Below are 9640 nucleotides of genomic sequence, written 5' to 3'. Positions count from 1 at the left end.
ACTTCCTTTCTATGAGGGGCAGAGTCTGGGCAAAGTCCCCTCTTAGCCACCACTCAGAGAGCTATAAAGAGGGAAAAGGCAAATCAAGCAGGTTGAGGATTATTTTATGCAATGCAATAAATCCAATGTCCAGATCAGCTCTCTAATTTTAACTCCCTTTTTCAAAGCCACTTGTCACGATTCTTTCAAAATTAATCATAAAAGTAGAACGAAGTTATAACAATATAATCCATACACAGCTAGTTTTGCCATCATTGTTACAAAAAAAAATATTGCACTGAATTATCTGTGTGAAGACCAACTCTACCATGGACTTTCAAATAGAAAACAAGGAGGGTTAATCATCTGGTAGCTTCATAACTTCTTTTTCCCATTCAAACTCTTGACACGTGCAGAGCAGTGAATCCCTGTGTTACACACCAGTTTCTCCTCTTCTGCACAAATGCAGTGAGTCCTTGCAATATTTGGATACTTATGAGTCTAATGAAGTAAATTAGAAAGAGAAATGTCTGACTGTTGCCTAAATTAGTGTCTGTGAAGTTAAAGTGCACCATGTTCGTCACTGTCATGGTGGGCAGAACCAGAAATAATAGTTCAGGTCACAATGAAGATTTTATATCACGTTTCCCCAGATTTTGTGTTTACAAGGAACACAAAGTGTGGATCTGGAGTCCAGTGGTAATGACATCTCTGACACTGGGTGGACATATGTCATGATAATAATAAGGTAAAATTGTCTGAGACCACACAGTAAGCCAGGACTGGAATTTAGAACTTATGCAGAGGGTATGAAGTTCATTCTTACATTTTTCACTTCCTGCTTTCCTTGCAGAATGCCTCTCGTTGTGTAGCCCAGGAGCAGATGATCCATAGGCTGCAGCTCAGCCTTGGCCTGCCCTCGCTGCCACTCCTGCTTCTGCCCTTGGGATCCCAACACTGCTCTCCAAATGTGTGAGCTGTAAACTGTTTGAAGGGAATGGGAGGCGAGATCCCATTGCACAAGTCCTGCCCCTCGCGCACAGCCTTTGCTCACTTGTACAGAGCGTGGAAACTGGCCTAGGACATAATGAAATGTTGACGTGAGGCATACTGATAATTCAGTTGTGTGGATCACTGGTACTTATAGAATTTGGGGGGGGGGGGGGGGCAAGAAGGAAGGATATGGCAAAATTCTGCAGTGATTTTGGGTGCTCCCCTCAAATGGCAGGTGCTCAGAAGATCCTGAAAAGCAATTTACTTAATGTCAACATCTAAACCAGAAAGTAATGTTAAATGAAGCCAACTAATACTACTTTCTGCTAGTAGTAACTGAAATGGCTGCTATTTAAGACACACCAAGGCAAATATCATGTCATCATCTCAGGCGGGCAGAGCTTAAAGGCACAATCAAACTGAGATGCACTGGAAAGGAAGAAAAAAGTGTAACACAGAAGTAAAAGCAAACTAATGAAAGTCAGAATGAATTTATGAGGCGCCTTAACGAAACACGTGGATGTGCTAAAGATGAATCCATGGCATTTACACTTTTAAGTCCGTGTTTAGTATGGAACTCATACAATTGGAAAGGTAATAAATTTCATGGCAAATGGACGCGATCGTGTTTGCACAGGGAAAGCCTTTGCCCAAGGAAAGCATGTGTGGTTTGTGATTCAATTAGGCTGCACAACAGTTACAGTTGCACAACTGCTTTGTTCAAAGGCTTGTACTATGTTCTGTCAAAGGTTGCACCCCTTAAATGGTAACATATCTGGATTCAAGTCGAGCAGCTTTGCTCTGCCCAGCAGATGGGTCTTGTTCCTTTGATGAGGGAGATCACAGAGACAATTATAAGCAAATCATGTCCAATTCCATACGCACAGCGACAGAACATACTGAACAAATGTTACTTTTTACTTAATCACCCAGAAAATGCTCAGACAATACACAGCCTCAAAACACGACATGGAACCGCTGAGCAACGTTCAGAGGTTGTTAGCATTTATTAGCCGTCCTACAGGAACACCCGTGCCCAGATGCTGCTCAGAAACCACACCTCACTGTTAGGCAGACAAGAAACTCAACTCCACCCCGGTGTCAGCAGGAATTTACAGCTCTGGCATTGCGGGGATCCTTCCAAAGGAGCAGCGTGGCTCAGGCAGAGCCCGGCGCAGCGCTTGAACCCGGGGCTGCAGCACCGCGGAGAGCTCCGCACCCCTCCGGGGGCGGCCGGTGCTGCTGCGTCCCAAATCACTGCTCCCAACCGAGGAAGGAGGGGAACCCACAGAAGGTTTGACCCTCATTTTCCTTTGCAGGAGACGAACAGATAACAGCAGCGATAAAAATCGGTCCGTTCAACCTAAGGGTTATTTTGGGGTGCGGAACCTATGGCTTTTTTAATTCTTCTTCTGTAAGATAAGGTGGTGAAAGACAGGGTGAAGCAATGCTGCTGGGTTTGTGCTCTCTAGAGCTGAGTTCTCTGATTTCTCACTCCTTCCATGCAGGGCTGTTCCCAGAGGTGGTCAGAAGTGGGAGCTGAGCTGCAGAAACCCCCAGGAAGATGACAGACCAGTACCTGTCCCTATCGCATTGCTCAGCACCAACTGCTCAGGTTGTGCTCTCTAGATGCTGACCACATTCATCTGCAAATAGGCAGAACGAGGGAGCTCTTGCCTAGGAGGACTATGCAGGAGGGCTGCAAGCAGCTCTGCTGCCCCATACTGTGTTTAAAGTAGTTTCTTGCAGCCAAGGACTGAATGATCACAGTGCCTCAGTTTGCAAGCCAAACACATGCACGAGGGAAATTACAAAAGAAACTGTGGTTTTACGAGGAAAAGAAATGATCTCATTTGTTTTATTTTGTTTTCCACAGCAATGTTTGTAACTTTCTGCAAAATGGCAATTGAGGATGATGCAAAGTCATAACCACAGTGTAATTCCAGATCTGCTTCATATTTCGCTCTCTTGGTTTTTGTTGCAAAAAGTGGGGCTGAAGGACCTCTATCTTTTTAGTTGCATGTAGTCCATTGGCTCTCTGCAGCTTTCCTGGGTCGTTTAATCTGGACATGGAGAAAATGCTGCGGGGTATTCAGCTATGGGCTGTGTGTGCTATGATCCAGCCCTTGGGAAATGGAAGAGGTGGGGAGAAATCACTGTAAAAAGCTACAGCAGCCTCTCCAGAAGGGGTTTGAATCTGAGAATGTCACTTAGGCAGAATCTGTTGCCAAAAAACTGTGCTCTTGTTTGGGTCACAGCACGTTTCCCCTCTGGCACGCAGAAAATTGAAGGTGTGGTTGGGGGGAATGAAGGCAGAGGAGCTTCCTATCACCCCTCACTGCTCAGCAGTTCTGTCCCTGTGAGTGGGGCCTCCTGAGCATCCTTTGCAAAAGGATTGGGGCCCCCTGGCACCTCCCCACTTCTGTCAGTCTGCATATGTGGGCTCAAGGAAGGGATGCTGATTTGTACCTGAAGCTGAGAGAAAGTAGTGTTCACTTGTTTTCTCAGAGTGTTGTTTTCCTGCTTGCATTTGGCATTTGGAGTAAAGGGAAAAATGAAAACGAGAAAAAATGAGGAGGAAGAATGATACATCCCTCCAATTCTGTTGTGTGTTTCTAATTTTTAAGACCAAACAGCAGGACAGCAGGGAAAAAAATGTTCTGGCTGAGCTGAGCTCTCTGATTTCTCACTCCTTTCATACAGGTCTGCTCCCATAGGTGGTCAGATGTAGGAGCTGAGCTGCAGAAGCCCCCAGGAAGGTGACAGATCCATACCTGTCCCCATTGCATTGCTCAGCACCAACTGCTCAGGCTGCAGGTAGCAAACAAGGGACATTCCTGCCCAATTCCTGCAGCAGAGGTAGGAATAAACTGCTTTTTCTATGGAGGCCAACAAGAAATTCTGTTTTTTTAATTAGTTATGCTCTCCTTTGGGGTTTTGCTGACATCCAGGCTTGCAGCTCAGGCATTGCTCACCTCGCCAGGCATGGCCAGCATACCTCCACTGTGACCCAGAGGGCCCAAAAGAGCCTCTGTGTAATTGAGCTTTTCATCTTGAAATCTGAGAGATGAGGACTTGAGAAAGGTGAACTTCAGGGAGCGGTGAAAGGCAATCTTTAGTGGTTGAGGGGGGTGCATTTGGGGACAGTGCAGCTCTTGGGGACCTGATCAGTTGTGAAGTCAATCCCCGTGCTCCAGGCAGGGGGACCAAATTGCCTCGTGCTCACATAGCAATTTCTCAGTCTTTATATGAAATCTGCTGGCAGCTAAGCTGGAAGACCCCCCAGGTTTGCCAGAATTCACAGTGATTCTGGCCTGCTGCTATCAGCCAAGAGAGACACCAGGCAGACTGGGGAGGATCTCTTTGCAACTTTGCCTATAAATGACACTGGCCCGTATACAGCCAAGTTCCATGGAGATTTCTGAGCATTTTACAATGGCTGTAAGAAGCGGAAATAAAATTAGAGATGATGGCAAAGCCAGAAGTACAGCTGAAACCTCTCCAATACCCAGGGCAGTACCCCAGCCACTGGGCTCTTGGGACTTCTGAAATACATTAATTCCTTTACAGCAAAAGCTGTAAACCAAATGCAAAACAAATCTTGGCATATATTTTTTTTAAGATCACTCAGCCTTGGGGTTTGAATTCATGCTGAGAACAGAGAAAACCAACATTTCTTTCTGTCTTTGAGGAATCTCAGTCTCTTTCCTTTTAAAACTTAAGGGGAGAAGGGGAAAGAACAGAACTGTTTTGGGGAAATATTATGACAAGGAGCTGTTTCAGTCAAAGCCTTCAGCTACTTTATGAAATAGATGTTTTAGTTCACCTATTTTACCTCTGTGAAATTGTAAGCTATAGCACAGGGTGTTAGCAGAGGTTGGATGTGAGCAGATACCAAAAGCCCTCTGTTTGTTTCCAGCCCTGCTCTGTACATCTCTTCACATCGTTTCATGCATTAGTGTAACTCTTAGGCTTAGTGGAATGTGTCTGAATGATGGTTGAGCACAGATGTAGGAAAAGACTGCCAAAAGCAGTCCAAGAAAGGACATGGGACTGGCAATGAATAGAGTAGCATCAGCAGGAACGGAGCTGTGAGCCCTGGAATCTCACTCCAGATTTCACCTCCTCTGTGGACTGATGACAGTGGGGAACTTGGGAAAGGGACAGGAAATGGGGCAGCCAGTGTCCCAACATCAGCATCTCAGCATTAGATTTGGCAGCAAAAACCGAGCAAGTGGGAAAACAGACGTGAAGCAATGAAGGATGAGTCAATAGCCATCTCCACTCATTTACATCAACGAGGGCTTTGCTCATTGCATGGATAGTGCCATACAGATGGGTTAGGAGCTTTGTGCTTCCCACATGCCAGTTGCTCAAAGCGCTGCTGAATTCAGAAGGGATTTACAGAAAGGGTAAAACAGAATAAACATAAAAATGAAGTAAAGAGCTCTCATATTTTACCCACTTATAGATGACAGGGTGTAGAGAAGGGTTTATTAAGCACAGTTCTCCCTTTCCCCTCCAAACCAGGACTGTGTACGGCCGTAGGAATGAGCTTTGTCCTTTTTTCATTTGCACTGAGCTGAGTCATTGTGGAGGAAAAGCTCAGCTAGCAATGAGAACAAAATGATAAAGCTGAGATTAGAATCGTTTTGATTGCCATAGAAGCAAAGCACTCATTTCCATGAGGTTCCTCTACAAACCCCAGCCAGGATTCTCAGCCCTGGGGGTCTCCTCAGCCACCTCCTCAACTGCTAATGGAGCAGAAGGCAGTATTGTGCTTGGATCCCACCCTGCCTGGCCCTACTGGATAGACAGATGGACAGACAGACAGACAACGACCTCTCTCTGCTCAGGCGCTGAGCTCCTGCTCCCCCTGGAAATGCAATGGGCTTCGCACGAGTGCAAGGTGCACACAAACAGCGCTGGCCTTGGATCACCTGGGCAGACTGTAGGCAGAGCCATAAGGTGCCATAAAGCCTAAGGTGTGTGATTTTTGTATAAACATTTATTTTGATGTTGGTTCTGTGGTCTGCTCAGGAGATTCCATTCCTGGGGCATCTTGCTGCTGTGTACAAACCTTCCTTGGGAACCATCCTAAGATATGGGGCACTCAGGACTAAGGAGAGAGGGAGTTCATGAAAATAGGGACAGAAAAATGAGAGGTTTTAAGGTTTCCCATAAAAATACCATTGAGCTTCCTTTGCTTGCGAAACCCTGATGTCTGAGACTTGTTTGCTTCCCTGTTGACATGAAGGCACTTTCTCTTTTAAGTGTCTATAGGGAGGAAGGGGTCAAGGTTGGCAAACACTGCTGTGAAATGCTGGAGATTGGAAGTTTCCTCCTGTTGGTTGTGGAGAATTGTGCCATCTCAGTGCTGAATTCTGGTGCTCAATTTCTTGGAGGGAGAAATAGGAACAAAATAACTTTTCTGAGCCATCTGCAAAAGAAACACATCTTCAAGTTGAAATATCGGGTAAGATGGTAAATTCGAGAAGAGAAATGACAGTATTTGGAATTATGATTAAAACATAGAGAGATGTTAAACAGTGTTTGAAATTCCACTATTTTAAGGTGGAGATGGATGGATGTTGTGAAAATGGTGATCCTCCAAAGGACAGGAGCTCACCCCAACCTGCCACGCACTGCAGCAAAGGAATTTTAACAAGAAGCACCTGCCTGTCTCTTCTAACTCAGCTCTGGCCTTTATGGCTTTACACACATTGTTAAATCTAATCAAGCACATCGGTTTGCATATTATTTCTAATGATTAAGCTCTCTGTGCTTGTTGTGTTGTTTGTTTTAACATATAGGTGAATGTACTGTTATTGAATTCTGGAAATATCCATCAGCCAAAACTGTGCAGGCTGTTTGCATGTCACAATCTGAATCAATCCCTTCTTCACTCTCAGCATGAACATCCAAGGTTTCACTCAGACTCTTGACAAATATTTTTGGACAGATACAATGTGAATACAAAGGAATTTGACTAAACGACTGGTCTGCACATGGGTTTAATTGACAATAGTAGAAGCAAGAACCACCAAATGGTCCCAAAGGCAAACTCTGTGTGTGAGGAATCAGCACCCAATGGATCGCTGTTGTTTTGCCACAATGCCCTTCAAGTTCAGAGGTGAGGAAATATTTTGCACTATCAAACATCTTCCTGAGTTAAAAAATGGGCACAGAGAAGGGAGGGAGGGAGGGAGGGAGGGAAGGAAGGAGGTAGGGAGGAAAGCAGGAAGGGAGGGAGGGAGGGAGGAGGAGGAAGGAAGGAAGGAAGGAAGGAAGGAAGGAAGGAAGGAAGGAAGGAAGGAAGGAAGGAAGGAAGGAAGGAAGGAAGGAAGGAAGGAAGGAAGGAAGTATTGGAGGGAGAAAGAGTGGTGACAGCTTGGAACCCCCAGCACTCAATAGAGGTCATGTACCACACCAAAGATGCTCAAGGTCCCAGCCGTGTCAGACTCACAGAGCTCCATGGAGTTCACCTCATTCTTTATTCCTTTGTTCCGCATTTCTGACCTTCCCAAAGCCATCGTCTTCTATCGAGCTTGTTGGATAAAGAAAACAAGTTTTGAAGCCATGTATTCTCACTTCTTTCCCAACTGCCTGGCTCAGCCTCATCTTTACAGGCTCACAGGGACCGTTTCTGGGTGCACATATGGAAGAACACACAGAGACATGCTCCTTTAGCTACTGCAGGTCGCTAATCTCTTGTCCATCTGAAAGGCATTGCCTTAAGGGGCCACTGCCTGCACAGGACAGAGGAAGAGAGGATCCATGGAAATCAGCTGTGGGGAAAATCTCTGTTGTCACTGGAAGAAGCACTAACTCCATCCCCAGAGGATCTGCAGCATTGGGTCAGCACCTCAACAACATTGATCAGGGGATATCATGGACTGACAAATAGGAGAAGCCCCCACGAGGTTCATTCTGCAGAAAGGCTCCAGTTTTTTTGCTTGCAAATGTGCATGAAATAATGCTCCCAGTGTCTTCCACATTAAATCTAGGGAGGCTGTTCTAAAGTTAAACCAATGGAAGGAACAGCACAGTTTTGCTGATGAACTCAAGCAGATGTTGTTTCGTATCAGTGTAAGCCCAGGAGCTTAAAGAGGGACCTGTGGGGAGGTGCTGTACTCAGAGCCACTCAGAAAGAAAGATTCACCCTTGTCCCCTCCAAAGCTAAATGAGATGCACTTCATACAGCTCTTGGCTTTTTGGGTGCAAGCATTTCTCAGTACAGCAGAAATAGCACTGAACATAATTTAAAGATGTTCTATATTCCATTTCTCCTGTTTTGTGTCATAAAATGCTGGGGGAGGGGGGGGGGGGGAAGGATAAAAGAAAAATCATTGGTAATTGTATATGTACTTACTGCTAGGAAATAAACGCAGTGTTTATATTTCCAACAACTTCATTTAAAAAGTGCTTGCCAGGCTCTGTGTGTGGATGTGAATGTGTATGCAGGTACACGACCCAGAGACTGCTAAAATAAAAAGAGATTTTTATCACTTCACCCTCCTTGGTTGGGGGGTGGGGGAGGGCAAGCTGAAAGCTACGTTAATAAATTAAAGCCAATAATTCTCACTAACAGATTTCCTCCACGCAGCCTTTTCCTATTGGGATTTTCCAAGCCAGAAGTGCTTTCCCTCTCTGTCTTGTCTGCCAACAGGTGAGTGCTGGCTGTCCCAGCGAGCCCGGCTATTTACATCGCTTTGCTCTGATGGTAGCGGCTGCGGGAGGAGATGTCAGAGCCCCGCGTACCTCAGGGTGCTTGGGAGCTGCCTGCTTTAAGCACCATTAACGTTGATTAAACCTGCTTCAAGCAGCCGTGAGTGCAACGCCCCTCTAAAGCGAGACCCGAGTGAAGGAAACGAAGCCGTCAACGCAGGTTTTTCTTTTATAATGAGCGTTGCTGAAATGTATTGGTGGAAATGCAGCCCTGTCTCTGCTTCCATCCCGTTCTCCCCCTCTGCACATCGGTGCCTTTCAGTGGGAAGCAGATCTGAAGGCTCAGTGCTGCCAGAAGCTCCGTATATCCGATCCCTGTGGCCATGCTCGTGTCTGTCTGTCCCTGCAGTTTCCTCACCTCATTCCCTTTCACTTTTGATATTCTCACCCCGTTTTGGGAGCGCAGCCCCTGGGTGGGACCCAGCGATGGTTCAAGGGCTGCATGAAAGCAAATTGAGGTTGGAGGTGAATTTTGGTAAAATGAAGCCCTTGGAGCCTCCGATAAATGGTCCCTGCAAGGGATCCAGGTGGGATCTGAGTTTCCTCCGGCCACAGCAGCACCCCAAATCCCCTCACTGCCACCGTATTAACGGGATGACAATGCAGTAAATCCTTTCGTTTGGATGTTTTTGTTTCTTTATGAGACTGAAGAGAGACAGCACCGAGGTTTTCTTCCCCTTCTCTGTGAAAAACAAACCAAAGCGAAATGAAACAGAACACCTCGGTCCCAGCATTTCTGCAGCACCGATTTCCACCTATTTTTCTTCATCAGGCTGTGCCCCTCCTGTAGTCGAGCAGAGAAGTTTTCTTCCTTACAAAAGGAATCGGGCATATGGTCAATGATAGGAAATGGAAAAAAGAAAGTGAAGGGGAATGGAATGGAATGAAATGGGATGGAATGGAATGGGATGGGATGGAATGGAATTGAATGGGATGAAGA

At 45.9% G+C, this 9640-nt stretch overlaps 1 long non-coding RNA gene across 8 annotated transcripts; it reads left to right on the top strand.

The window, feature by feature from the left end:
* Positions 1-2026: 2026 nt before the first annotated feature.
* On the top strand, positions 2027-9165 carry LOC104914591 (uncharacterized). Of its 8 annotated transcripts, XR_014880048.1 has the most exons (7): positions 2027-2266; positions 2481-2587; positions 3676-3831; positions 6247-6448; positions 6935-7105; positions 7699-7829; positions 8642-9165. It is a non-coding gene; the product is annotated as an uncharacterized LOC104914591 (long non-coding RNA). The 8 variants fall into 8 exon arrangements; XR_014880045.1 differs by lacking the exon at positions 7699-7829; XR_014880041.1 differs by lacking the exon at positions 8642-9165 and having other exon boundaries at positions 7699-8287.
* The last annotated feature ends 475 nt before the right edge of the window (positions 9166-9640 follow it).

This window comes from Meleagris gallopavo, chromosome 29 (assembly GCF_905368555.1).
Source record: "Meleagris gallopavo chromosome 29, MGAL_WU_HG_1.1, whole genome shotgun sequence".
Taxonomy (NCBI): domain Eukaryota; kingdom Metazoa; phylum Chordata; class Aves; order Galliformes; family Phasianidae; genus Meleagris; species Meleagris gallopavo.
The sequence above is the reverse complement of the archived record's forward strand: the minus strand, read 5'-3'. Positions and strand labels throughout refer to the sequence as shown.